The 27,708-nt window shown below is 34.2% G+C and overlaps 1 protein-coding gene across 1 annotated transcript in view; it reads right to left on the bottom strand.

Moving 5' to 3' along the window:
* The window catches only part of LOC117179412 (RNA-binding motif protein, X-linked 2-like), a 64,813-nt gene that overhangs the window by 32,405 nt on the left and 4,700 nt on the right, over positions 1-27,708 (bottom strand). The gene's annotated exons all lie outside the window — the stretch shown is intronic.

Genomic DNA, 27,708 nt, shown 5'->3' with positions numbered 1-27,708 from the left:
TTGGATTGGCCATCACAGTCGCCCGATGCCAATCCTATTGAAAACGTTTGGGCTCAAATGAAGACGAAGCTTGGGAAGAACCGACCCTGCAATTTGAAGCAGGGTCTTGTGTGAAGACGTGATGACAAAATAGAGGTTGTTATATGGAAGCATGTTATAAATCATATGGAATACATAATATTATTATGTACTTAGTTGAGTTTTGGGTTTGTAAAGCAATATTTTTACGACTTAAAGCACAGAAGTCCTAAAAGCTGTATAAGATTCAAACTCGATAGCATCTTCAGTGTTCCTATTTACAAGTGAGGTCCTTTGTGTACAGCCAGGTGTTTATACATAATACCTGATTTGCTACTGCAAACTCAATTGTTACTAAGTTCGGCTTCTCAAAAGATAATTTAAAACAGAAAAATATATTATTTTTACTTTACTTTCACTATTTTTAAAAACTTTTAAATTTAAATTTAATTTAATTCAATTCGTTTATGGTTTCAAAGTCGATACCTTATACAATCAGAATATATATTTGTGTACAATATCTTTTACTTTTTACCATATTTAATTACCGCGAGTTGAGTCTGTGCTTTCACTTGTTCCTCTACATATGTGGTCGGCAAAACTACTGCCGCGCGGCAGCCCTAGCTTCCATGGCGAGTCGAGCCAAAATCTCGTGGCAGCAACTGCTGCTGTCAAAAAGGGTTTACCTGACAGGAACGCTTCAATTGTTGAGCAGTTCCAGTAACGGGGATTCAAATTCGAAATAAAAAAATTGTTTAATTTCAAAATTAGCATTTTTAAACTTCGAAATTCTAAATTTGTGAATTTTTGCGATTGAAAACAATCTTATAAACGTCATAAAAAACTCAAAACCAATTAACTATAACACTTTTAGGTGTAAAATTCTATTTTCATTATACTTCATTAAAAAATTTATTTTTAACTTTCAAGGTACAATTTTTGATTTATGTAATCGCAAAACAGTCGCAGATTTTCAACTCAAGACTTTCAATTCGTTCATATAAGAATATAAACCAAAATTCATTTGGAACTTTTTATTCCTATTGAGTATCCCGTCTAACAATGAACATCCGCCGAGGAATGCTAATCCATCTGAGGAAAAACGTAGTGGTGACGAACAAAGCCCGGCAAGCAAAAAAATTTTCTTAGGACAACTCTGCCCTTTCCTGAAAAGTGAGCAAAAAGTTGTGGATTCCTGAGGAAAAAAGAAACGATTGAACCACGGCTTTAGTAAATCGGTTTTGTTTAGATTCCAATTTAAATTTTCCTTCTTTTCTTCTATTACTCACATGACCTAAATTAATTTATTGAACTGCGATTGCGCAACTTGTTTTCCAGGATATACTTTTCTGATGGCGAACGAGTGTACACGTGCGTTCCTCGTAATACACTATTAAATACATTATAGTTACTGTATATTTTAGTAAAGTGCTGTGTTATGATTTTTCCACCTATGAGTCCTACCACTCTAATTTTATGAGAGTTTTTTTAGCTTATTTCTCTGTTTTTGCTGGTTACGGAAAAGCTAAGAATAGACGGTCTCGATGGAAGTTGGTACATAAATTAAATGAACTAATTTGGAACAGGCGGTCTCTAGATAATTTTCAAAGCGATCAAAATTGGTATAAATGTTGAAATCAAGAATTAAACATTAAAGAGGGCGATCTAGTACTTCTTCGTAATGAAATAATCCTCCCTGTAAGTGGAGTTTAGAGCGATCCATCCCGGTCAGGACGCTCTAGTACGGTCAAATTGTGATCCTTACCGATTCATAAAACATTATAACTTAAAGACGTTTAAAATTAATTTCTCATGGCGGGTGACGTTGCCACAAATGAATACTACTAATTTATGGGAGAATATTTACCCTCCGCCGTCCTTGTTGGTCAAACGTAATCCAGGCGATTCTTCGAGGTCGGATTTTATAGGGAAGAAAGAATTATTTAAAACAGGAAAAAAATTTGAATATTCAAAAACAATTGAATAAGAAAATAGAGGATCTGAATAATAACTTCGAATTTTTAAATTATTCTTTTATCATAAACTGTATTGGTGGATGAGAGGTAGACACAGGTGAACCACTCAGAAGGCGGGGGTAGTAAAAATAACAATGGCGGCGGAGGGTTAAAAGTTACATTTACATTATTAAGGATTAATAACAATGTACTGTTTACACCAACATCTAATACCTAATAATTATCTACTGTTTACAATATTTACAATTCTCTTACACCTGCTTCCTTTCCTATTAACAATCTTTTCTTCCCCATTCCTCTTCCAACTTCCTTCTCTTCTTTTCCATTTTACCCAACACCCCCTTCAACCATGCTACTGCCCTTTTGTCTCCCCATTCATGCAACAATACCTCCATACTTATTCCACTTCTTTCCACCTCCTCATAGTCCTCCAACCAGTGCTCCACTTTTGCATCCCCATTCCCGCACAATTCACACATACTCTTTTCTCCAGAAAGCCAGAACCTATTATAATCCTCCATGCATTCTTATCGCATCCTCGCTATAAGCTCCTGACTTCCTTCCTCTCATATTTACACGTGCTATTACGCGTATGCCTTGCCAACCCCTGTGCCCACTTTACATAACTCTCTTGTGTCCTGTTAACCTTCTCTCTTTCCTTCCGCCCCCACATCTCCACTCCATAAAATAAGAAGATCATCACTAGCGACTCGAAAAATTTCATTCTCCTTCTGAAATCATCTGCGAACAACTTCTTACCCAGCCCCCACACCTGTCTCATCATAAGGTTAGCCTATCTCACTCTCTCTTCTACATGACTATCTACTTCCCCATTTCTCCTAAACAGGAAAACAAAATTAACAGACTCTTTTACCGTCTTTCACTTTAACTTCCACTCACCTCCCTTATCCCTTCCACCTCCTTTTCAGAACACCATAACCTTGGAATTTTCTGCGTTCAGCTCTAACCTATTCTTATCCAGGTATCTTCTCAACCTCTTTATTATCTCCTTTGAGGCCTTCCTGCTCTTTGCTAGCAGCACTATGCCATCTGCATACGCAAGTGACCATACCTTAACTCCTCCTACTCTAACTCCTCCTCGCAGAAAGCGTTGGGCTATGCGGACACTCTTGCCTCAACCCCCCATTTATCCAGAAACCCTCTGGAATTCTCTCACCTCCTCTCACTATCTTTCGTCTGTTCACATACCTCCCTTACCCTTTCTATCAGGTCTCTCTTCACTCTGCTCTCCTCCATCGCCTCCTGCAACATTCCCCCATTCACTCAAGGAAACATGCCTTCCAGATCCACAAAAAATGCGTTTAATTTTGCCTCCTTTTCACTAATTCTCTATTCACCACGTGCTACAGAACGTTGATGTTGTCGATAGTGTTCCTACCCGACTTAAAGCGTGCCCTGCGTCTCCAGAAATATTCCTTTTCTCTTGAAATCCTTCCGCAGTCTTTTCGGCAACACCATCACGTATACTTTGTACACAGTATTCATTAGCGTAATCCCTCTGTAATTTGCCTGACTATCCATGTCTCCTTTCTTATGCAGTGCTAATATTAAAGTCTCTCTCCACCCTCCTGTGAATCTCTGACAACTCCATACTGTGTACTAAACAGCCACGCTTAGTTCTTTATCTTGTTCAGCCCTGCTGCCTACCATCTTCTTAACTTCCCTATCTGTGTCTATCTCCTTGACATTCAACCCCTCAATCCTCTTTTAAATCAATTATTACTAAGATTGATCAAAGTTTATTTTTCGGCCTGCTGGCAATACAAAATTGACTTTATTACACCTCAATTTTTTTACCGAATTTTCTCACAATTAACTCTTAAAAACTAACATCCATCTACACCTTATCTCTAAGACCGCTCGCTCTTATAGCATTCTCTTCCTCACTTCGCCTAGCACGAATGACCCTACTTTCTCGCTTTGCCTTGCATTGCCAACCTTAGCCTCCGTGCGAATTCCTTAAAGCTACATACTTTCTTCACTATCGCCTTTAGCCTCGTCCTAACCTATTGTGTACTAAACAACTCTTCCATCCCTGCCAACCTCGTTCTTCTACTCCCAGCATCTCTCTTTCGTGAATCTGAGCCCTGAAACAATTCTTTAAAAAACTCCCTCGACTTATTACGCTTCATCTTCTAGTTTATCGCCACTCTACGTTTCCTAAATCTATGTATTACCTTCCACACATTCCCCTCTATCTTAACACTTCTCAACTCCTCGTCCAAATCTTCCGCTTTGTCATGTTCCTCATTCTTACACATCAATCTGAAATTCTTTCTCATTTCTACGTACTCCTTCCTTTTCGCATTTTCCTCTTTCGTCTTTTTGCACTTCCTTTTCACTTTCCCTTCCACCTTTTTACATTCACTATCCCACCACGGCCTTACCATTCCCTTCTTCTTCCTGAATATCTTCTTTTGCACCGAGCCTTTCACTTTCTCTTCAAAATTCTTTCACGTCTCTTCCAACGATTCCCCTTCAAAACGTAACTTTCCTTAATGCTAATTATACTTCTGTTTCGCCTCCCTCGCCCTGTTTACGCTCTCCTCCAACGACAATTCTTCTCCACCTTGCCTTTCTCCACTCTTTCGCCCTTGCATATTCATGACTACATAGTCTATCCCCGAATCCCCTGCCCTACTTAAATATGTATATTCTTCCTCTTTGTGCCCTGTTATCATAACATTCGCCACCCCCAGCCTCTATCCTCCACCCAGTCTTTTAGAGCCTCCCTCTCGTTATTAATTATCTTGTCCTTCGCTTTCCTTTCGAAACTCTCGCCTTCCCTGTAAAGGCCCCCTTCCCACCCAATTCTTTCATCAAAGCCCCCTCCCTCAGTACGCCGATACCGTCCTCTCTTTGTCCTAGCAAATCTTCCACCCTTTCTTTAAGCCTTTCCATCCCATCCTTATTTTACACAGTCAGAAGCTTACACGTTGCCCCTCCTATCTTTAATGCCCTCATTTGCGCGCGCTCTTCTTCTCCACGAACTTCCACTAATCTAATCATGAACCACCTTCTGAAGCCTCCACCTGTAAACCCTTGGCAACTTTGATTCAACTCTATCCCATTCCTTTCTCTCTATCCACCTCTCTACCAGCCCCACCACATCAAATTTCTGGATATACTTCCAGAAATCCTCATCTTTCTTCTTTACCCCTGGTACTTTCCAGTACAACAGCTTTACCACTCCTCCATCCTGCTTTACCCCTACCCCCCTACATCCAACGAAACAAATTCTCGAGCACTTCATTCAACATCTCCTTAGCTTTGTCCCGTACCCATATTCCCTCATCTACTTTTATTTTCCGACACCCTACCTTCGCCGCCCTCCCTTCACTTTTGTTTCGCATTACTCACAACTGTTCTTCCCAGCTCTCCAATTCCAAAACAGCCACTTCGTTCTCCTTTCTCCCCTCCAGGGTAACTTTTCCTACCTTGCCTTTATCCCACCCCATGCTCTGTAGCAGCCCTTCCACACCCTCCTATTCTTTCCCGTTCTTTAGCTTTTATCCTCTTATCATAATATTATTTCACTTGTCTGCTTTCTTCTTTCTCCTTTCTCTTCATTTTTAACTCCATTGCTCTTATCCTTTCCCTATCCGCTCTCTTCTCCTTTTCATTCTTACGCTCTCCCACTTTCTCTTCTATCATATTCTCTACCCTCTCCCAAATACCTTTCTTCTCGCCCTCCTTCCCTATGGCCTACTTCAATTTCCGACCTGTCCCCACCTAGTATGTGCGATCCCACTAACAGGATTTTCAGCATCAAATGACCACCGTTTTGTTTGAAATATTAATTAGTTTTAAACTGAATGCTCTTAAAAAATCTCAGATAATACATTAAATATTGTTATTCGGTTTGTTTTATTTTTATCATTAAAATAAACCTAGATTCTAGTCACATCAAGAAATAAAATTTATGTTATAAGATACATATCACGCTCGGGCGAAAATTTTAGAAAATTTCAAGGAAGTCTCAAAATATCCTTGAAGAAATCCGAATAATCTGCCAAACTTCAAAATAAGGATTTCTCCTTATTGAAAAGATATTCGAAGTCTCCATTCAAAAAATCTTTAGAAGTAACGATTTAAAAGCGAATTTAAAGGGAATTGAATAATTTTTTTTTTTTAATTTAATGACGCAACTTGGTAGGAAAATAGCATATGGTTCTGAAATGTATATAGACGTAATGAGTCTTACCAGGGAACTAATTGTTGTGGATTAGCTATTATCTTGAGGGATAACTTAATTTGTCACTTTAGCATTAACAAAAGCCAGTTTTATTCCAAATATTAAGCAGTTTCAACTATAAAACCTTTAAATTCTCCAAAAGAATAGATGAAATATTTTGATTCAGATTCTGGTATTATTTTTATGATTTAACGAATGTTAGATTATAGTCACGTGAAGAGATTAAACTTATTGTTTCAGGTACATCGAACACGATTGCAAAGATTGCAGAAGATTTCAATGTATTCTAAATTACTCTTAAGATTTCTTACCCTCGACCTAATCAGAATCTTAATTGCTCCCAGTTGGCACAACATTTTCCGACATCGTTACGACATCTTTACGACAACCTTGCGATATTATATGTAACGATGTCGTGAAGACGTCCAGATGTGGTGCCCGGTGGGTCCTTATTTATAAAAAATGAGAAGCCCTCACTCTGGAAAGGTGTTTAAATTGCATAGTGCTCGCAAAGAATTGAAGAATTAGAGGCTGGTTAGAACGATTTTTAATGAATTAGAAACAAACGATCTAACGCAACTTGACAGCAAAATTGTATATGATTATCGAATGTACATCGATGTAATGAGTTTTATTAGGTATACAATTTTTGTGTATTGCTATTATTGGGTCGGATAAATTAACTCGATTAGATAGGACCAATAGATCACATTTTTGTTCAAAATGTTAAGCTGTTTCAACTGTCAATCTCCTAAAGTGTCTAATTGAATAGATAAAATATTTTGATTCAGTTGACATTATTTTTATTTTTCAACTAAATCTTATAATTTGAAAGATTTTTTGAATGGAGATTTCCGAATTTTTTATAAATAAGAAAAAGATATAATTTGAGGTATGGCTGATAATTCAGATATCTTCATGAATATTTTGAGATTTCCTTGTGGTTTTCTGAAACCTTTGCATCTTATGCAATTTATCTGGGAACAGCAATTCATTATGTTGAAGTGACTAGAATTTTGGTTTATGTAGATAATAAAATGAATCGATCTAATGCAAAATGTTCGCTGTATTCTACTAGATTTTCTTTTTAGAGTACAGGTTGAAACTTTTTAATACTTCGAACAGAAATATGGTATTTTTGTGTTGAAAATCACGTTAATTGGGTGCATCACTGGCCTGGTAAACTCCTAAAGAGACTATATTGGTGGAGGAAATTGTTGGATTCAGTTAGCATTATTTGCATAATTCAAATACATCGCACACCTTTGCATAGGTTATTGTTAATTGTAAAACTATCCTAATCTACTACTGATTATACTACTACTGATTATACTACTACTGCTTATTTAAGTCAGTGTGAAAATGATGTCCAATGATGCAGATAATACCGAAATCTTTAACAGAATTTTTAGAAGAAGTTCATGCAATTCCCTTAAAATCTTCTGAAGCGTGAGTGATATATCTTAGAACACAAATTATAGTTGAAACTGCTTAATACTTCTAACTAAACTGTGGTCTGTTAATGTTAACAAATTTAATTAATTTATGCTACCCGATAATAGTCAATTCACAAAAATTACGATAATAATAAAAACCAGTATGTCGATGTAGATTTGATAATCATATGCCACTTTCATATCAAATGATGTTAGTTAATATAATTTGTTTTTAAGGTATTTACAATTTCTCTGAACCGCTTCTAAATATTCAACAATTTGAAACAATTTGAAATATTCAAAGAATTTTATTATCTAAATTAAAATTTTTTGTCGATTCTTACATACACAGTAAGAGCCGTATGTGATCTGTTGAAGTGAACAAACATAATTAATCAACTCGACCCGATAATAGCCAATCCACAAAAATTATTTTCCTGATAAAACCCTTTACGTGGATGTACATTTATTTTACAATCATATACCATTTTGCGTTAATTAGTTTGTTTTACAGTATTAAAAATTATCCTAGACCGCGTCCAAATCTTCAGTTCTTTGCGAAATTTCTGAAATTTTACCGTTTCTCAATGTGTTTTTTAATAATAATTTGTAAATTAGGAGCAATCATGATTTCTGAAAGTCTACAAGATTCGAAATCTTAAAATAATTAAGCAATTAAAACTTTTATCGTAAACAGAATGTGGCATTGGTTGAATCACAAGTCACGTTGACTGAATCAAAATATTTCATATTCTCTTTCAGACTCTTTGGGAGAGTTATAATTGAAACTGCTTGATGTTTCGAACAAACCTGTAGCCTGTTGATGTTAACAAATTGAATTAATCTGTCCGATTTGATAATAGCTAATTCCATAAAAATGATGTTCCTGAAAAAAACCTATTATGTCGATGTACATTTAGTTGAAAATCATATACCATTTTTCCAGCATGTTGCGTTAATTAATTTGTTTTTAGTTGAATCATAATCTTTCTAAACCAGCTTTAAACCCTCAATTATTTTCGAATTTTCTGACATTTGGACATTTTGTCAATGTGTTATTTTTTTATATTTTATAAGTAAAGAGCAATCAGGATTTCCCAGGTCTGCAAAATTCAAAATCCTAAAAGGATTTCGGGATCCATTGAAATTTCCTACAATCATTACCAGCATTTGCGATGTATCTGTAAACACAAATTAAAACTATTGTCGTATACAGAATTTGGCATTAGTTGAATTATAAATATAATGCCGACAAAATAAAAATATTTCATTTTGTTCCAGACTCATTTGGAAACCAGTTGTCTGTTGATATTAGCAAATTAAATAAACTGTCCGACCCGATAATAGCCAATCGATAAAAATTACGTTATTGATAAAACCTATTAGATCGACGTATGTTTGATAGTCATATACTATTTTACCATCCAGTTGCGTCAGTTAATTTGTTATTAAGGTATCCAAATACTTTTGAATTAGCTTTCCAATCTTACATTTTAAAGATTTTTTCGATTATGGAAATTTAAATTTAAAAATTAACAAACATTTTGTTCTTGATATAAACCATTACGTCGTTGTCTGATTATTTTAAAGCGCTATTTTGTTTTTAATATATTTTTAAATCGTTTTAAACTCCCTGAGAATCGTCACTTTATTTCAAGCTATCTGGCATTTTACAATTTTATCAGAATGGGTTCCACAGTGGGTTCTTTTGCTATTTCATAAATAAGAAGCAATTATGAATTTGAAGGTCAACAGGTTTCGACAACTTAAAAAGATTTCAGGATCCATTAACATTTTCAACAATCTCTGCAAGCGTTTGCGATGTATCTGTAGAAACAAATTCAAAATTTTGTCTTGAACGGAAGGTAGTATTCTTTAAATCATAAAAATAACTCCGACTGAATCAAGATATTTCATTTTTTCTTTCAGGAACTTTGGAAGCTTTATAATTGAAACTGTTTAATATTTCAAAAAAAAAAAAAAATGGTCAGTTGATGTTAAAGACCCGAATAAATCTATCCGACAAAATAATACACATTCCACAATAATTACGACCCTACCTGGCAGACCAAAAGAACCGAATAGAGCCTCTACAAAGTACCCGTAAATACCCCATTGGGTCCCCAATCGGTTCCTTTTAAAATAACTAAAAAAAACCGCAAGATCAACTTTTAAACTTTTGAAACTCAGATTCTACGTTACATTTTCTATTGGAAACTCACGGAGTAATCGCAATACTTTTTTTGCAGCGGTAAAAAGTTTGAAAAATATATAAGACCTATAACGCATGTTGATTGCTACTTAAAGACGATGCGTTTGAAGTGTAGCAGTCACCAGGCGTTATACATGTCATATTTTTTAAACTTTTTACCGTTGCAAAAAAGACTTGCCTTTGTTCCGTGACCTTCTACAGGGAATTTTAAAGTAGAATCTGAATTTTAACCATTTAAAAGTCGATTTTGCTGTTTTTTCGAGCTTTTTAAAAAGGAACCCAATCGGTACCAAATGGGGTCTTTACGGGTACTTTGTAGAGGCCCCATTCGATTCCCTCGGGCCACCAGGGCTGATAAAACCCATTTCGCTGATTTATATTTAATAAACATATACTATTTTCCTAAGTTTCACTTTCAAAGCAGTTCCATCATGGTCCGAACTACTGTTTTACACACAGTTTGCACACTGCGCACACCCAGTGTGCTCAGCTTGGATAAAAATTCATCGTGCTTAGCTTTTGCGGACAAAGTGCTTGCGTTCTTGGCGACACATCATGCTCACACGTCGTGTGGCTACTGTGCACCTTTACGCATTTCTATCTGGAGAAAGTCTGTGATCATTCCTAATTCTTCAGAACTATATTTGGATAGTCCTGTAAATAGCTGCAACCTTTGCAAGTGTGTGCTTGCGATGTACCTGCATCATGCAAATAATGTTAGTTGAAACAAACCATTTCGTCCACCTGGTTAGACTGTGTAGGAGTTTACCAGGTCGGTAGTGCCCAAGTGACACTAAATGTTATTAACTTCTGCTAAAGGTGACTTTAAGCGCATGTATAATTGCTTCAGTAGTATGTTGCCACTTGCTTTGCAACCTTGTTCTCTCAGTTTTCCACTGTATAGCGCTAGAACCCAGCTAAATTGTTAGTTATCGAAGGATAACGCCTATCAACTGATACTAAAAGTAAATGTGATGGAAGCCGCCTTTCACCCATGTAAATTATAAGTATTATAACTTTTTGAGCTTTTAATGCTTGCAGAAAACTATTAAAATTACTCCGTGGCATTCTAATGGGAAATTTCATGTAGAATCCTAATTACAACAAGTTAAATGCCCATCTTGCTATTTTCATGTTAAATTTGTGTCGCATGATACGGAAGGGATACTATATAAATACTATAAGGATACGCTGTAGAGTATCCTTTCCCAACACTCGGTACGCTAGGTGTACCCAATTAATCTGATCTTTTAAAAGAACCGGCCAATTTAGTTCAAATATTAAGCAGCTTCAGCGTGGAAGATCTCCAAAAATCTAAAATAATACGGAAAGTACTTTGATTTAGTTTGCTTTATTTTTCGCACTCAGAATTTATGTTCTAAGATACATATCACGCTCGTGCGACAATTGTAGAAAATTTCAAGAAAATCTCAAAATATCCATGACGATATCCGAATATTCTTCCAAACGTTAAAATGAGGCTTTCTCCTTATTTAGAATATTTTAGAACCCAGTGGGCACAAAATGTGGCGACATCTTTACGACATCGCTGCGACATATTTACGATAACTTTACGACATCCTATGTCCATTATTATAAAATGTACCCTACCGATAGAAATCTCATAGTATATGCTAAAGATGCTCAAGGCTCTAAGAAGCTCTGAGGAATTCTCTGCATGCACTCAGGTAGATATATTTAAAGGTCCAGGTATCTCGTTTAAATGGTCTAAAAGCTTTAAAAAATGTCCTTGCCGTAATTGAAATAAAAATATGATCATAAATAAAAAGCAGAAAGGCTGAAATTGAAATTCGATCATAAAGAACAAGCTGAGAGGCTATATCAATAGAGTAACCGACACTCAAGGGTCCTTTGTTCTTTCGAATTCAAAATTTAGAAGTAGATTTTTTAAATTTCATAGCTAACAGCCTAAAACATAATAATTCGGAATCTACGGGTTTCGATGATTTCAGATATCTAACTTTTTTTAAAATGTTTAAAATTGGAATTTAAAGAACGTTTCTCGTAAATGGAATGAGATACGCCAAAAAAGACAACATTTTTTAATTCAACTATAAAATTGTATATTAGTATATAAGTTATAATTATAAATAAGTATAATGATGAAAAAATTCGTCAATTAAAAAAGTGTTCATAATTAGAAGATAAATTTAAAAAGGGAGAGTCGGGTTAGCGATGCCCAATTACTGTAAATAACTGTGCCCGCCTAGTATGTGACGAATACAAAAGGAGCATGATATTAACGTCGCACCACTTTTAAAAGGACCACTAAAGGGACCTTGAAAAGGAGCCAAATCTAGCAGAATATCTCAGAGACTAAATAATTCAAATCGTCTCTGATTATAGACTCAAATAGGCCAGACTATTTCACTTGAGAATACTCAGAGATTTCTATCGTAGGGTGCATCGACGTAAAAAGTTTTACTAGGGAAATAATTGTTGTAGATTAGCTATTATCGAGTAGGATATCTTAATTTGTCACTCTAGCATTAACAAAAGCCACAGTTTTATTCCAAATATTAAGCAGTTTTAACTATAAAACCTTTAAAGTCTCTAAGAGAATAGATGAAATATTTTGATTCAGTTACTGGTATTATTTATATGATTTAACGAATGATATATTATAGTCACGTGAAGACATTAAACTTATTGTTTCAGGTACATCAAACAAGATTGCGAAGAATTTTGAAAATATCAATGTGTTTTGAATTACTCTATAAGATTTCTCACCCTCGAGCCACTCAGAATCTTAATTGCTCCTATTTGGCACAAAATTTGGCGACATATTTACGACATCGTTACATCTTCACAACAACCTTGCGATATCATATGTAACGATGTCGTAAAGACGTAGCCAAATGTGGCGCCCAGTGGGTCCTTATTTATAAAAAATGAGAAGCACTCACTTTGAAAAGGTGTTCAAATTGCATAGTGCTCGCAAAAGAATTGAAGAATTAGAGGCTGGTTAGAACGATTTTCAATGAATTAGAAACAAATGATCTAACGCAACTTAACTGCAAAATTGTATATGGTTATCAAATGTACATCGACGTAATGAGTTTTATTAGTTATACAATTTTTGAGTATTGGCTATTATCGGGTGGAGTAGATTAATGAGATTTGTTAACATTAACAGAACAAATTTTTGTTCTAAATATTAAGCAGCACAAGATATAAAGTTGCCAATATTCTCGCGAAGAATTGAAGATATAGAGGCTGGACAGAACGATTTTTAATTAATTAAAAAAAAATGATCTAACGCAACTTGACTAGAAAATTGTATATGGTTACCAAATGTATATCGACGCAATGGGTTTTATTAGGTAAACAATTTTTGTGTATTGGCTATTATCAGGTCGGATAAATTAATTCAATTCGCTAGCGTCAATAGACCACAGTTTTGTTCACAATATTAAGCTGTTTCGACTGTAAATCTCCCAAAGTGTCTAAATGAATAGATGAAATATTTTGATTCAGTTGACATTATTTTTATTTATCGACTAGTGACACATTCTGTTTACGTCAAGAGTTTGAATTTTCATCCCAGATACATCGTATACGCGCTCGTGGACTTTAAAAGAACTGCTAGAGAATCTTAAAATTCTTCCAAAGATTTTGGAAATATCTACAGCATAAGGAGCACTTATGACATTCAAGGGATTTCATGGTTCCTAATTCTTTAGAATCTAATTGCGCTTTTCTTGCAATTAACTAGTCTTTGTAAGTGTATGCAATGTATCTGAATTATGGAAATAATGCTAACCTAATCAAACTATTTCCTTCACCCATTTAGCCACTTTGGAAGTTCACGCGGTCAGTAGTACACACTATTAACCTGATATTTTAACATCAACAGACCACAGGATTGTTCGAAATACTAAGCAGTTTCAACCTAGAAGCTCAAAAAATCTAAAGGAATACTGCGGATATTTTTATTCAGTTTATTTTATTTTTATCATTCAAATAAATCCAAATTCTGGTCACTTCCACAGTTGGAATTTGTGTTACCAGAAACGTTGCACTCTGTTGCGCGGATTTCAGAAAAAATTAAGAAAATCTCACAATATCCATTAAGATGTCTGAATAATCTGCCAAACTTCGAAATCAGGCTTTCCATTTGTTTAGAAGTGCACCATTTGATATAACTTTCAATCGAAGTAGGTAGCCTCATTTGTATTTGAATTACAAAAATTGCTTTGAAATCATTTATAAATCTTTTATTGCGACTTTAGAAAGCTTGAGAAAAATTCAAGATTGATAAGTGATTTGAAAAAGATTTCGAATAACTAAAAAACAAAATAGCTTATTTAACTCAGTGTGAAAATATTGCCGAATCCCTGGCGGACCGAAGGAACCGAATGGAGCCTCTAGAAAGTACCCATAAAGACCCCATTGGGTCCGCATTCGGTTCCTTTTTAAAAAACTCGAAAAAAACAGCAAAATCAACTTTTAAATCGTTGAAATTCACATTCTACGTTAAAATTCCCTATAAAAGGTCACGCAATCATTGCAATGGTTTTTTTTGCAAAGGTAAAAAGTTTAAAAAAATATAATACGTATAACGTTTGTTGACTGCTACTTACAGGCGATGAATTCGAAGTGTAGCAGTCAACAGGCGTTATCCGTCTTATATTTTTTTTAACTTTTTACAGTTGCAAAAAAACTATTGCGATTATTGCGTGACCTTTTATAAGGAATTTTAACGTAGAATGCGAATTTCAACAATTTAAAAGTTGATTTTGCTGTTTTTTTTTTGGTTTTTTAAAAAGGAACCGAATGGGGACCCAACGGGGTCTTTACGGGTACTTTGTAGAGGCTTCATTCGGTTGCTTCGGTCCGCCAGGGATGATACAGATCATTCAGAAATCTTTAACAGAATTTTTAGATGAAGTTCATGCAATTCCCTTAAAATCTTCTGAAGCGTGAGTAATATATCTTAGAACACAAATTCAACCTTTTGACGTGACCAGAATGTGACATTCTTTGAACATAAGAACAAAGCCGACTCAATCAAAATATTTCATCGATTTTTGTCGAAAAATTAGGAAATTTATAGTTGAAACTGCTTAATACTTCTAACTACAGTGTGGTATGTTAATGTTAACAAATATAATTAATTTATGCTACCCGATAATAGTCAATTCCTAAAAATTACTTTAATAATAAAAACCAGTATGTCGATGTACATTTGATAATCATATGCCACTTTCATATTAAATTGAGTTAGTGGAAAATCATATACAGTAAAACTCTTCTATAGCTATAGAAGGGAGGGCTGTTGAAGGATTTGACTGTACAATTTTCTTACCATGTTCCGTTAGTGAATTTGTTTTTAGTTGATTAATTATCTTTCCATACCGTTTCTTACTCTTCAATGTAAGATTCCAAATCCTAAAAGCAATTCGGGATATATTAAAATTTCCTACAATCTTCAAAGGCCTTTGCGATGTATCTGTAAACACAAATTACAACTTTTGACGTAAACAGAATTTGGAATGGGTTGAATTATAAATATAACGCCGACTGATTTAAAATCTTTCATTCTATCTTCCAGATTACCAGTTGCCTGTTGATATTAACAAATTGAAATAATCTGTCCGACCCGATAATAGCCAATCCACAAAAGTTACGTCCCTGATAAAACCCATTACGTCGACGTACATTTGATATTCATGTACTATTTTTCTATCTACTTGTATCAGTTAATTTTTTAGTAATTGATCTAACTCCTTTTTAATAAGCTTTGAAATCTTATGAATTCAAGACTTTTTGTTAATGGAGATTTCTGAATTTTTTATAAATTTGAAGAAGGACTTAATTTGAAGTATGGCAGATAATTCAGATATTTTCATCAATAGTTGGAGATTTTCTTGTTATTTTCTGAAACATTTACATGCTTATGCAATGTATCTGGGAAGACCAATTCATACTCTTGAAGTAACTAGAATTTTAGGTTAATGTAAGTAATAAAATGAAACAAACTAAATCAAAATATTTGATGTATTCTTTTAGATTTTTTTTTTAGATTCAGGTTGAAACTGCTTAATACTTCGAACAAAACTATGGGATGTTATTGTTTAATAATCACATTAATTGGGTGCATCAGTGGCCCGATAAACTCCCAAAGAGGCTATATGGGTGGAGGAAATTGTGTGATTAAGTTAGCATTATTTCCATAATTCAGATATATCGCTCAACCTTGCATAGGTTATAGTTAATTGTAACAATATCCTAATCTACTAATGAAGCTTCTAATCACAGCTCTTCAAGATTATAATTTTTCGTTATTCATGAAAAATAAGCAATTCCCACATGGAAAAATTCTTCAGACTTTAGAAAGCTTGAGAAAAGTTAAAGATTAATATGTAATTTAACCAAGATTTCAAATAACTAACAAAAAATTAACTTAATCAACTCAGTACGAAAGTGATGTCGAATGATGCATATAATTCTGAAACCTTTAACAGAATTTTTTGAAGTTCTTGCAATTCCCAAACAAATTTTGAAGCGTCAGTGATATATCTTAGAACACAAATGCAAACTCTTGACGTGACTGGAATGCGACATTCTTTGAATATAAAAATAATACAACCTGAATCAAAATATTTCATCTATTCTTGTAGACAAATTGAAAAATTTATAACTGAAACTGCTTAATGCTTCGAAATAAACTATGGTCTGTTAATGTTAACAAATTCAATTAATTTATGCTGGCCGATAATAGTCAATCCACAAAAATTACGCTATTAATAAAAACCATTATGTCGATGTACATTTAATGATAATATGCCACTTTAATATGAAATTGAATTAGTTAATTTGTTTTTAGGTATTCGCAATTTTTCTAAACCGCTTCTAAATTTCCAACTCTTTGCAATTTTTTTGAAATTCACAAATATTTTGTTAATGTAGAAGTATTTTGTATTTTATAAATAAGGAGCGATAATGATTTTGAAAGTCTACAAGATTTGAAATCTTAAATTAATTTAAGGATCATTTTAAATTTTCTAGAACCTTTGCAATCGTCTGTGATGTATATGTAGAAACAAATTAAAACTTTTGTGGTGAACAGAATATGGCATTGGTTGATTCACAAAAGTAACACTGACTGAATAAAAATGTCTTGTCTTTTGTTCCAGAGTCTTCGGGAGAGTTATAACTGAAACTGATTAATATTTCGAACAAAAATGTTACATATAAAAAAAAATGTAACAAATATAATTAATCAACTCGACCTGATAATAGCCAATCCACAAAACTTATATCCCTGATAAAACCCATTATGTCGATCTACATTTAATTGAAAATCATACACCATTTTCCTACCATGTTGCGTTAGCGAATTTGTTTCTGTTTGATCAATAATCTTTCTCTACCGTTTCTTAATCTTGATTTTTTTTCGAATTTTCTGAAATTTTGACATTTTGGCAATGTTTAATTTTTTATATTTTATAATTAAAGAGCAATCATTATTTCCCTAACCTGCAAGATTGGAAATCCGAAAAGCATGTCGGGATCGATTAAAATGTCCTACATTCTTTACAAGCGTTTGCGATGTATCTGTGAACACAAATTAAAACTTTTGTCGTAAACAGAATTTGGCATTGGTTGTATTATAAATATAAAACCTACTGAATAAAAGTATTTCTCCTTTTCTTTCAGGCTCTTTTAAATTGTTATAATTAAAACTGCTTCAGTAGTTACATCAGTTAAGTTTTATTAATTTATTTAATTCCTTTTAAATTAGCTTTTAAATTTTGTATTTTAAAGATTTTTCTAATAGAGGCCTCTAAGTTTTTTTATAAATAAGGAGAAAGACTGAATTTGAAGTATGGCAGATAATATTAAGCACTTTCAATCTGGAGGATCTCAAAATGTCTGAAAGAATATAATTAATATTTTGATTCAGTATCTTCTATTTTTATCAGTCAAATAAAATCAGATTCTCGTCCGGCCAAGGTTTGAAATTTATTTCCCAAATACTCTCATCATGAAGAAAAATTTAGAAATATCAGTTCGAAAAATATTTAAAAGTGAAGATTTGAAAGCGAATTTAAAAGCAACTGTGTACATCAAAAGCAAATTAATTGACGCAGCTTGGTAGGAGAATAGCATATGTTTATCAAATATACATCGACGTGGTCTTATCAGAGACGTAATATTTGTCGGATAGCTTAGTTCGATTTATTAACATCAATAGGCTATAGGTTTGTTCGAAATACTAAGCATCTTAAATTAGAAAAACTCCCAAAGAGTCTAAAAGAGAACATGGAATATTTTCATTCAATCGGCATTATTTTTATGATTCAAAGAACGCCACGTTCTGTTAACGATAAGAGTTTTAATTTGTTTTTACAGATACATTGAAAAAGCGTGCAAAGAATGTAGAAAACTTTAATGGATCCTGAAGTTCATTTAGGATTTCCAATCCTGTAGATTAAGGACGGTTAGCAATTATTTTAAATTAATTAAAAACAAATTAACTAACGCAACATGGTAGAAAAATGTTATATGATGGACAGATAAATGTATGTCGACGTAAAGGGTTCTATTAGGAACATAGTTTTTGCGGATTGGCTATTATCGGGTCGTGTGCATTATTTCTATTTGTTAGCTTCGACAGACCACTATTTTATTTCGTGATAGTTAGCAGTATCAACTGTAAATCTCCCAATGTGTCTAAAAGTATAGATGAAATATTTTGATTTCGTTGGAATTATTTTTATAAATCAACCATTCGACCGGATAAATGCCAATAGACAAAATTTTATAATTTGTCTTTTGCCCATTATCGGGTCTTCATCATTTTATGCTTATTTTCATGTTAAACGCAGTCATTAGCCTTAATTTTCAGTTTTATTGTGTGGCTTAGATTTACCGATGTTCTTCACCACCGGAAGTTTGTTGGTACGTTGGTTTATTTTGATGCTGTATATGGTTGATGAGTTTCACTATTTGACCACCCGGTACATAAAAATGAATTTGGGTATTTAAAAGATGTAAATTGCATAAATAATGCGATATATAATAATATTGGACGCATGTAAATTGTTTAAACGTATTTGATTAGCATAAACGATGCAATGGCCTTTATTGGGTCGCGACCTGATAAGGGTTGTTACATTCACCATGAGGGAACAGAAGAGCATGGCCAAAACAACCACTCTGAATGGAACCAAGAATGCACCACCAAGAATGCTCAAATCCAAATAGAGTGTGTATTAAAAAAAGAAGAAGGAGGAAGAACAACATTATTATGAGAAGCTTCAGGATGGTTGGCAGGGGGCTCAAAGAAAAAGTGCAATCGATGAAGGAAAGAATTGGATATTGAGGATGACCTGACACCTAAGGAGCAAGAAATACGTGGATGGATCCAAGGAAAACTACAGCATGCACATGACTCAGGGAAACTTGCTGGGAATGGGTTACATGAAGTTGCAATTGGGAAACAAGACCTACAGCTGCAATGAGTAGGAAGGATTTAAGGAGGAGCGGTGTGCTCGATGAAGCTAATGGAATTCGAGCAGTGTCCTGGAATATAGCAGGCGTAAAAAAGTGTGGTAAGTACGCGATTACTTAAAAAAATTCGATACCATAATTTTACTAGAGACGTGGCAACAAAATCACTTCAAAGGTAAATTGCTGAATGAGAAAGGGGAGGAAATATTAATTGTAGGGGATTGAAATGCTAGAACAAGAAATAGATAAAGCTGTACACGGAGTGAAGGCTACGATATTCTTAAAAACTTGAATGTAACTAGGAAGTCTGAAGACAAAGTGACAAACGCCGAAGGAAAGAAATTGTTCAGTTTGTGTGAAAAGTATGGAATGAGCATTAGAAATGGAAAAAAGGTAGGCGATAAGGATGGTAAGCTGACATATCTAGGCGAAGCCGGAAGTTCGGTTCTTGATTATTTAATTGCTACGGAAGTAAACGAAAGAGAAATTATGAAGGAAGTAAAAGTGGACACAAGAACCGAATCAGACCATCTATCTCTGACCTTCACCATCACAGGGAGTCACAAGAAAGGGGGGAAACAATTGAGATTACGAAGTAACAATAAATATCAGGCAGAAAGGTTATCGTGGAATAAAGATAAAGCAAGGGACTTCAGTGAGGTTATCGATAGGTTATAGGAGATATACGATAGGTACGACAGCTGCAAATATCCGATACTGAACTGGGAACGACTGGTGAGTAGCATTAGGATAGCGGCAAATAAGTAGGGCTAATAAAAAGGCAAAAAGAAATAGTAGGGAGGGAAACTAAAAGTTTTGATTCATCGAAGAATCTAAAAACAGAAGAAGGTATTTTTCAAACTTCTAAACCAGTATTTAAAGCATAAAAGAAATCAGGATAGAGAAGCTTTCTTAGAAGCAAGAAACTGAAAAAATATATGCTGACAAAAAAAAATAAAATTGGGAGGGAAAGTGGAAAAGGGTGGAAGAAAGCAAAGACATGGCGGAATTTTGGAAAGCAATAGGCGATTTTCGACCAGGGAAAAAAGGAGAGGGAAAAATATCAGTAGCGCAAGGTGGAAAGACCTTCGAAAAGCGTTTAGAAATCAGTGACAAACCTATTGGGAACGTAGGTTGGGAAAAAGTAGAAGAAAGAATTAGGTTGCAGGGAGAGGATACCTCAGAGGTAGGTTAAGATCAAAGGGTAGAAGAGAAAGATGGTTGGAAATAAGGCAAAAGGAACAATTTAATGGGCCAATTGAGTTTGAAGAACTAGCAAATAGTGTTAGGAATATGAAAAAAGGGATATAAATGCTTAGCATCAATAATGGACAAGCGATTAGGAACGTGACTAGAAAAGAAAGGCTTAATCAGTGAAATTCGAATGGATTTTAGGAAACAAAGGCCCGCTAAGAATCATATTTTCATAATAAACTTTTTAATAGATAACAAGTTAAATAAAGAAATGGGAAAATTGTACGCAGCGTTTGTTGACAAAAAAGCATTCAATACTATAGATAGAAAATTAATGATGGAGAAATTAAAGAAAATGGAGGTGGGTGGGGATAGGTACAAAAAGATAGATACAATATAAAATAAAATCACTAATGAAGTTATGACGGAGGAGGAAATTTCGGAAAGTTTTGAAACTAAGAGGTGTAAGACAAGGCTGTCCTATAAGACCTGCGCCATTTAACGTCTTGACGGAGGATATGGAGGATGAGTGGCAAATAAAGAAGCAGGGTAGTACGGTGATCCGATAGTAGAAAGTATGTAAAAAAAGAACTGATTAGAAATCAATGTAGCGAAAACCAACATTATAATATTCAAAAAAGGAGGCAGAAGGGCCAAAGAGGAAGAATGGAGTATCAGGGGAAAGGAGATAGAAGTAGTCGAAGAGTTTAAATACTTGCAATTCTGGTTTTCGTCTTTCGGCAACTATAACAAACACTTGCATATTACAGCTGGGAAAGCCCAGAAGGTTATTAATGCAGCATGGAGAGTAAAAAAAAAGATCTAGAATAACCAGCTTAAGAAGACGATTATGCCTACCAGATACTCTTGCTAAAGCAGGGATGCTCTACGGTGTAGAAATTTTGAGATGGGAGAGGCGAGAAGAAATGGAAAGGATGCAAGCAAAATATATACAAATGATAATGGGTCTAGATAATAATACTCCAGGTTATATATGGCGCATGAAGTCAGGAAGAAGTGTAGAAACAGAGGCCAAAAGAAGCGCGAGAAGCTATATCGGAGAAATATGAAAAATGGGAAATGAAAGACTACTAAAAATTTGTCTTAAAGAAGAATTAAGAGGAATTCTAAATGGAAATCCAACAAAATGGGGAAGCGGATTAGAGGCAGCGCTTAGGAAAGTAGGAGAAGGGGTTACCCTAAATTTGCTGTGGAAGTTCGAAAACCTGGAAGAAATTAAAAGAAGAATAGAAAGGGGTCGTTAAATAAAAAAGACGAAGAAATACAGGTAGACCGGAGTGGAATAACCACATCCATTTACTGTGAAAATTAATTATATTGGAAAGAGGGATTTGATAGAGAAAAGTATTGGGACAATCCAAGAGTAACCAATAAAGATAAACAACAGTGGGCGAGAATGGGGGCGGGAATTTAGGACTAGCTGACAATAGAGGTTTTAAAAGTACACTGTGTAGGTTATGTGGGAAGCATGAAGAAACTTTACTGCATATACGCAGTTGTAATGGGATCAGTGGACGGTTAAAACGCACAACGGTGGAAGGGTTGGTGGTTTGTGTAGAAGATGTCAGAGAGTGTGATTTACGAAAAAAGTCTGCCAAATTTTATAGCGAGAACCGAACTTCGGGCTTTGCCAGTATGTGTAATTGTGTAGCGTAGCCGTTTATAACACGTCTGCAACAGTTAGAATTTTTTTCTTGCAATATAAGACGGAACTATGAGTTTATGCCATTCCGCTGCCGAAAAAAAGGAAAGGATCAGAAAGACCACGTCGGAAAGATTCAGAAAGGTTTCGGAAAAAAATCGGAAAGAGCTATGTGAACTTTGCTTCCGTTTCTTTCCGAACGTCGAGCTGTCCCACGAACCTTTCTGAGTCTTTCCGAATGTCCCACTCTCCGACTTCTTTTCCATCATTTCCAAATGTCGCCGAATGTTTCCGATTTCTCTCCGAATGTCGCCGAATGACTCCCTGCTTAACTCTTTCCGCATGTATCCAATTTCTTTCCGAATCGAATAAAAAAATATATATTCTCGTGATAATAATTTATTTTTAACTTCAAAAGCTTTTTAAATTGCAGCGATCCTATTGATTCCTGTTGACTCTAGCAAAGAAGTTTCCTCAAAACCTAGAAACAGGGAAATTTCATAACTCAGAAAGCCTTCTTGACTTTCGTACATTACGTACATTATTGCTGCACATTATCAAATCAAAATATTCAAAATTTCGAATATTCCATTTGCCCAAGTCTCATTTGCAATCACTATAATAAGTCCTTGCTAAAATTCCTTCTTTGTATTGTAAAAATAATACACTATGAAATATAAATAACACTGAGCTTGACTGAATGATAAAAAGCCATAAGAAGCGTCAGTTTTATCGATTTCCATATTCAGAATAAAAAACAAGGTTTACTGAAAAAGTAAATGACCACAATGACCTTTTTACTGAAAGCACTATGGGAAATTAGAAATATCCGAAATTTGTTGTGATTTCAATCAAAAATCATTATATGTCATTATATGTTTTAAAAAATGTCGTTAGTGAGTGTCAACCTTGGGGAATGCTAATGACTCTTATAGATCTCACAAAAAAATAATCACATTTAATTGCGTCTGTTTGTTTTCAATAAAGAATAAATAACAGCGGGACACACAAAGGAAACAATTCAAAAATTATAGTTAATCTGATTAATTTGTTGAAAATTTGGTAATTTTTGTATGAAGTCATTCTTTTTCGTTGAAAATTCAACTGTGTTAATGAAAATTAATTTTTTGGCGAAAAATGCATATAACAACTTTTTCGAAGTAGGATCATGTTCGTACTTCCTCATAACTAGAAAGATTGAGCTAAGATTAGGGGATTGTGCGTAACACATGAAATAAAGCGTGAGTTTCGATGTTCCTGAAATATCCTGGAATTTTTTGGGAATTTTACAGCTCTGAAAGTCCCAAGGATATATTGAAAAATCTCAATACCTAACGTGAAATTGTTGAATATCCCTAAAACATTCCAAAATAACCCTAATGATTATTCCATGGACACATAAATGTCCGCCTTTATAATAATTATTTAATTAGGATTATATTCACGGTAGCGAACTATCCACACAACGAATGCGAAACACCGGCAGCTTACCACTGATGACCTTTTTGTTTTAAGGAAATTTTAGGACCTCTTTTTCTAACGAGTGGGACAAAAGGAGGTTCGTTCGATTTTCGCCTTGAAAGTGGCATCAGAGTCCAACTGCAGTACTAGCAGCCCTATCCAACTTTTCGAACTTTGTACAGCAGGTGTAGTGGGACTCCGATAACTTTCGACTTTTGCCGACCCGAATCGATTGTCGAATACGAATTCCCTAGGCTTTCTATAGACTATAGGCGAATCGATGAAAGATGGAAATCAACAGTTAATTAGTAACTTTTCAAGTAAAAATATAGCATTTTCAAAATGATACATGAATTTTTAATCAAACAGTTGAATTTTCACAAAGTACATGAATTCTGAAGCAGATATTTGAATATTCTGCTAAAAAATATTAATTTTTAACCAAATAATTGAATTTTAAACTGAAAAAGATCAGTTTTCAAACAAAAATGGAATTGTTAAACTTTCACTCAACATCATTAATTTTGCAAAAAAAAAAAAAAAGAAATTTGCACCTTTCATTTTTCGAACACAATATTTCATAAAAGTTTTTCGAAATAAATATTATTTTAAGAAATATGTTCATTCTTTATATAACAGTAAATAAAATACTCACAAGATATAAATATAAACATTTCGTGACTCATCAGAGAAAACTACAGTTTTAACGCAATTGTTTAAGCAATTAAAAAGTAGTTTAAAAAATAACTTAAACTTTTATTATTCATCGACTAATAATCACTTAGCTATGGAAAATAATGAGATATCATTTAGTCGTAATAAATCCAACAAAGGTACGTTCCTTTTGCATCGTTATTTTATGAAGCGAATATTTCGCTGCATATTATAGCAACTTCAGTAGTTCTTCTCTGTTTTAATGCTCCGTGTTAATGGAATTTTCATTATTTATCAGCAAAACACTAAATAAATAAATAAAACATCAATATACAGTATAAATCAAATATGCAATTTCATTAAAGACTTAAAACTACATTTATTTTCTTATATACTTGATTTCCTTAATATATGACAATACAATCTTATACAATTCTCCCGCCTAACATTAAATTCTAATTTATGCTTTTAAGGCTATGTGATGTGCATAACAGCTGATCAAGTCAGTCCTAAGATCAATATTTTTTCATCCATATCGAAAAATAAAAGTTTGAATAACGCGAAATTTTTTCCGGGAAATGTTAATAAATATTAAAGGATCGTTTGTGGCCTTGCAAAGAGTTGGGGGAAGAAAAAACTTTATTTGTGAAAATAATTATTATCGATGGACACACTTAGTCCTTAAAGCAGAGGTTTGACTACTAACTTTCTCTGTCGGTAATCATGCAATCTGTTTTACCCACAGACCAGTAGAAGTTCGAAATTGTCTACTCGCTGCGCTAGTGCAGCTCTGAAACAGCTGATACGTATGTAAGGCGCGTGATATTTAATGATATAAATTTTTTTATTTAAATCAAAAGTGCAAACATTAGTTGTTGGATTATTTGTGTATAATGTTTGTGACCAATTTTGGTTGTTTCGCCCCACTTTGCTGAATATAAACCTTATAATTAGCCCATTGACAAAATTGAAAATTCTTTGCAGTGTTCCACAGTACGGTCGGTATTTCTCTTACAAAAAAACTGTTTTCATAATACTAATTAATTAGGACCAGAGACATATTCCTTCGTGCCCTTTATTTAGCGTGCCAAATTTTCAACACTATATCTCCTTCCGTGCCCTACCGACAGAAATCTCTGAGTTTTCTTTAGCGAAATAGCTTGGCCCATTTCAGTCTATAACCAAAGTCGATTTGAAACAAAATAGTCTTGGAGATAGTTTGAGAGATTTGGATCCTTTTCAAGATCCTTTTAGTGGTCCTTTTAAGAGTGGTGCGACGGTAATATAATGTTCCTTATGTATTCGTCACGTACCGGGCGGGCAGAGTTATTTACAGTAGTTGGTCGTGGCTAATCCGCTCTCCCTTTTTAAATTTCTCTTCAAATTATTAACACTTTTTTTTAATTGATGAATTTTCTCATTATCTTATTTATAATTATAACTTATATACTGATATAAAATTTTCTAGTTGAATTAAAAAATGTTGTCTTTTTTGGCGTATCTCATTCCATTTACGAGAAATGTTCTATTAATTCCAATTTTAAGCATTTAAAAAAAGTTAGATATCCGAAGTCATCGAAACCCGTTGATTCCGAATTATTATGTTTTAGGCTGTTAACTATAAAATTAAAAAAAAAAATACTTTTAAATTTTAATCCGCAAGCTTAACAAAGGACCCCTGAGTGTCGACTACTCTATTGAGATAGCCTCTCTGCTTGTTATTTATGATCGTATTCTTATTTCAATTTCGGAAAGGATATTTTAAAGCCTTCAGACCATTTAAACGAGCTTCCTGGATCTTTAAAAATATCTACCTGAGTGCCTGCGGAAAATTTCTCTGAGCTTCTTTGACCTAAAGAATGTTTAGTATATACTCAAAGATTCTTTTCGGTAGGGTGTGGACGTAATTTGGGACAGAAAAGTACCGAACTAACTTCTTGTATTTTCTTCGAAATTTTTTCTTTCAAAATTTCCTCTGGAATAAAGCAGACATGAACTTTATTACCTCCTCTTTCATTTGCCAAACTTTCAGTGCGATACCTCATTTCGATTAGACGTAAGTTGAGAAAGAAAAATGGAGAACCAGGTTTGGTCATGTGACCCTCGTCACATGGACTTAAAATGTAGTATCTTCGACTACGTGGAGTAGAGGATGTATGTATAAAACTTGTGCATTGAACACGAAAATTGAAGGTCGACTGTGTTAAAATTAGCTTTTTATATTCATAAACATTAGTTTGAGTTTGTTTATAGACGTGCTAGGAAACGTGTGAATAAGTATTTTTTTTCGGAGTGTTCTGAAATTGGGTGTGGAAGCTGCAATCGTGAAGACCACATACAGCCTACACAGGTGCATATTAAACATGAGTAAATAACTTACTTATTTAAGTGAACATAGAAAAAGTGTATTTGACCAAGTAAAACTAATGTATTACACAATATTTACAAAGTGGTAAACTCATTTTGTGTACATCATACAATGCACATGTTATACAGTCTGAAGTGAGGTTATGTTTACCTTCATATAAATTTCCAGTTGGAACGTAAATATGTCAAATAACTTTTCTACATTAGTTTTACTTAGTCTAACATACTTTTTCCATGTTGATTTAAATAAATAAGTTATTTACTTACGTTTAATAAGCACCTGTGTAGACTCTTCAAACTATTCAAACTATTATTTCTTAATATAAAAAGCTAATTTGATCACAGTCGAGCTTCAATTCTCGCCTTTAATGCACACATTTTATATATACTCGCTCTACTCTTTGGACCGAAAATGGCGGATGCACATACTCATCTTTATAGTACCCTACCCGGACTACCATTCTTGGGACTTTCGACTTATTCGAATCGAAGTTTATTAACTTGTAGAAATCGAACGACTCCATAAAAATATTGCGTCTTATGTGTCAAAACTCTTAAAATAATAAAATATCGGTTTTTAATTTATTATTCTGGCTTTGGTCAAGATGTTTGTAGCTACATTTTTTACCCGAACAAAGGAGGAGGGTCTGCAAGGACGGTTTTTGGCCCAAAAGATTCGAAAAAACTCCTACAGTATCTACTAACAATAAGAAGTCAATTCCACATTAAACGGAACACCCTTATCCCCCCTATTCATCCCAAGCACCCTTTACAACAATGAAAACTTCACCGCTTCTATGCAGTGTTTTTGGGGGAAAATCCAATAAGGTCCGTTGACCTCCATCAGATTCAAGGTCATTTGAAGGTCAAACTGCAGAAAATCCGATAGAAAATCCAGAAAAATACATTTCTTCAGCTCTACTGTGTTAGAAATTCTTTTGAATTGGCTTTAAGCTGATCATAACTTGACAACTTTCAGATTAGCACCCGCTCCCGGCGAAATCCTGCGGTTGTCCTTATGACAAATTTTT

Source organism: Belonocnema kinseyi, chromosome 9 (genome assembly GCF_010883055.1).
Source record: "Belonocnema kinseyi isolate 2016_QV_RU_SX_M_011 chromosome 9, B_treatae_v1, whole genome shotgun sequence".
NCBI lineage: Eukaryota > Metazoa > Arthropoda > Insecta > Hymenoptera > Cynipidae > Belonocnema > Belonocnema kinseyi.
This window is presented reverse-complemented; position numbering and strand designations above follow the sequence as displayed.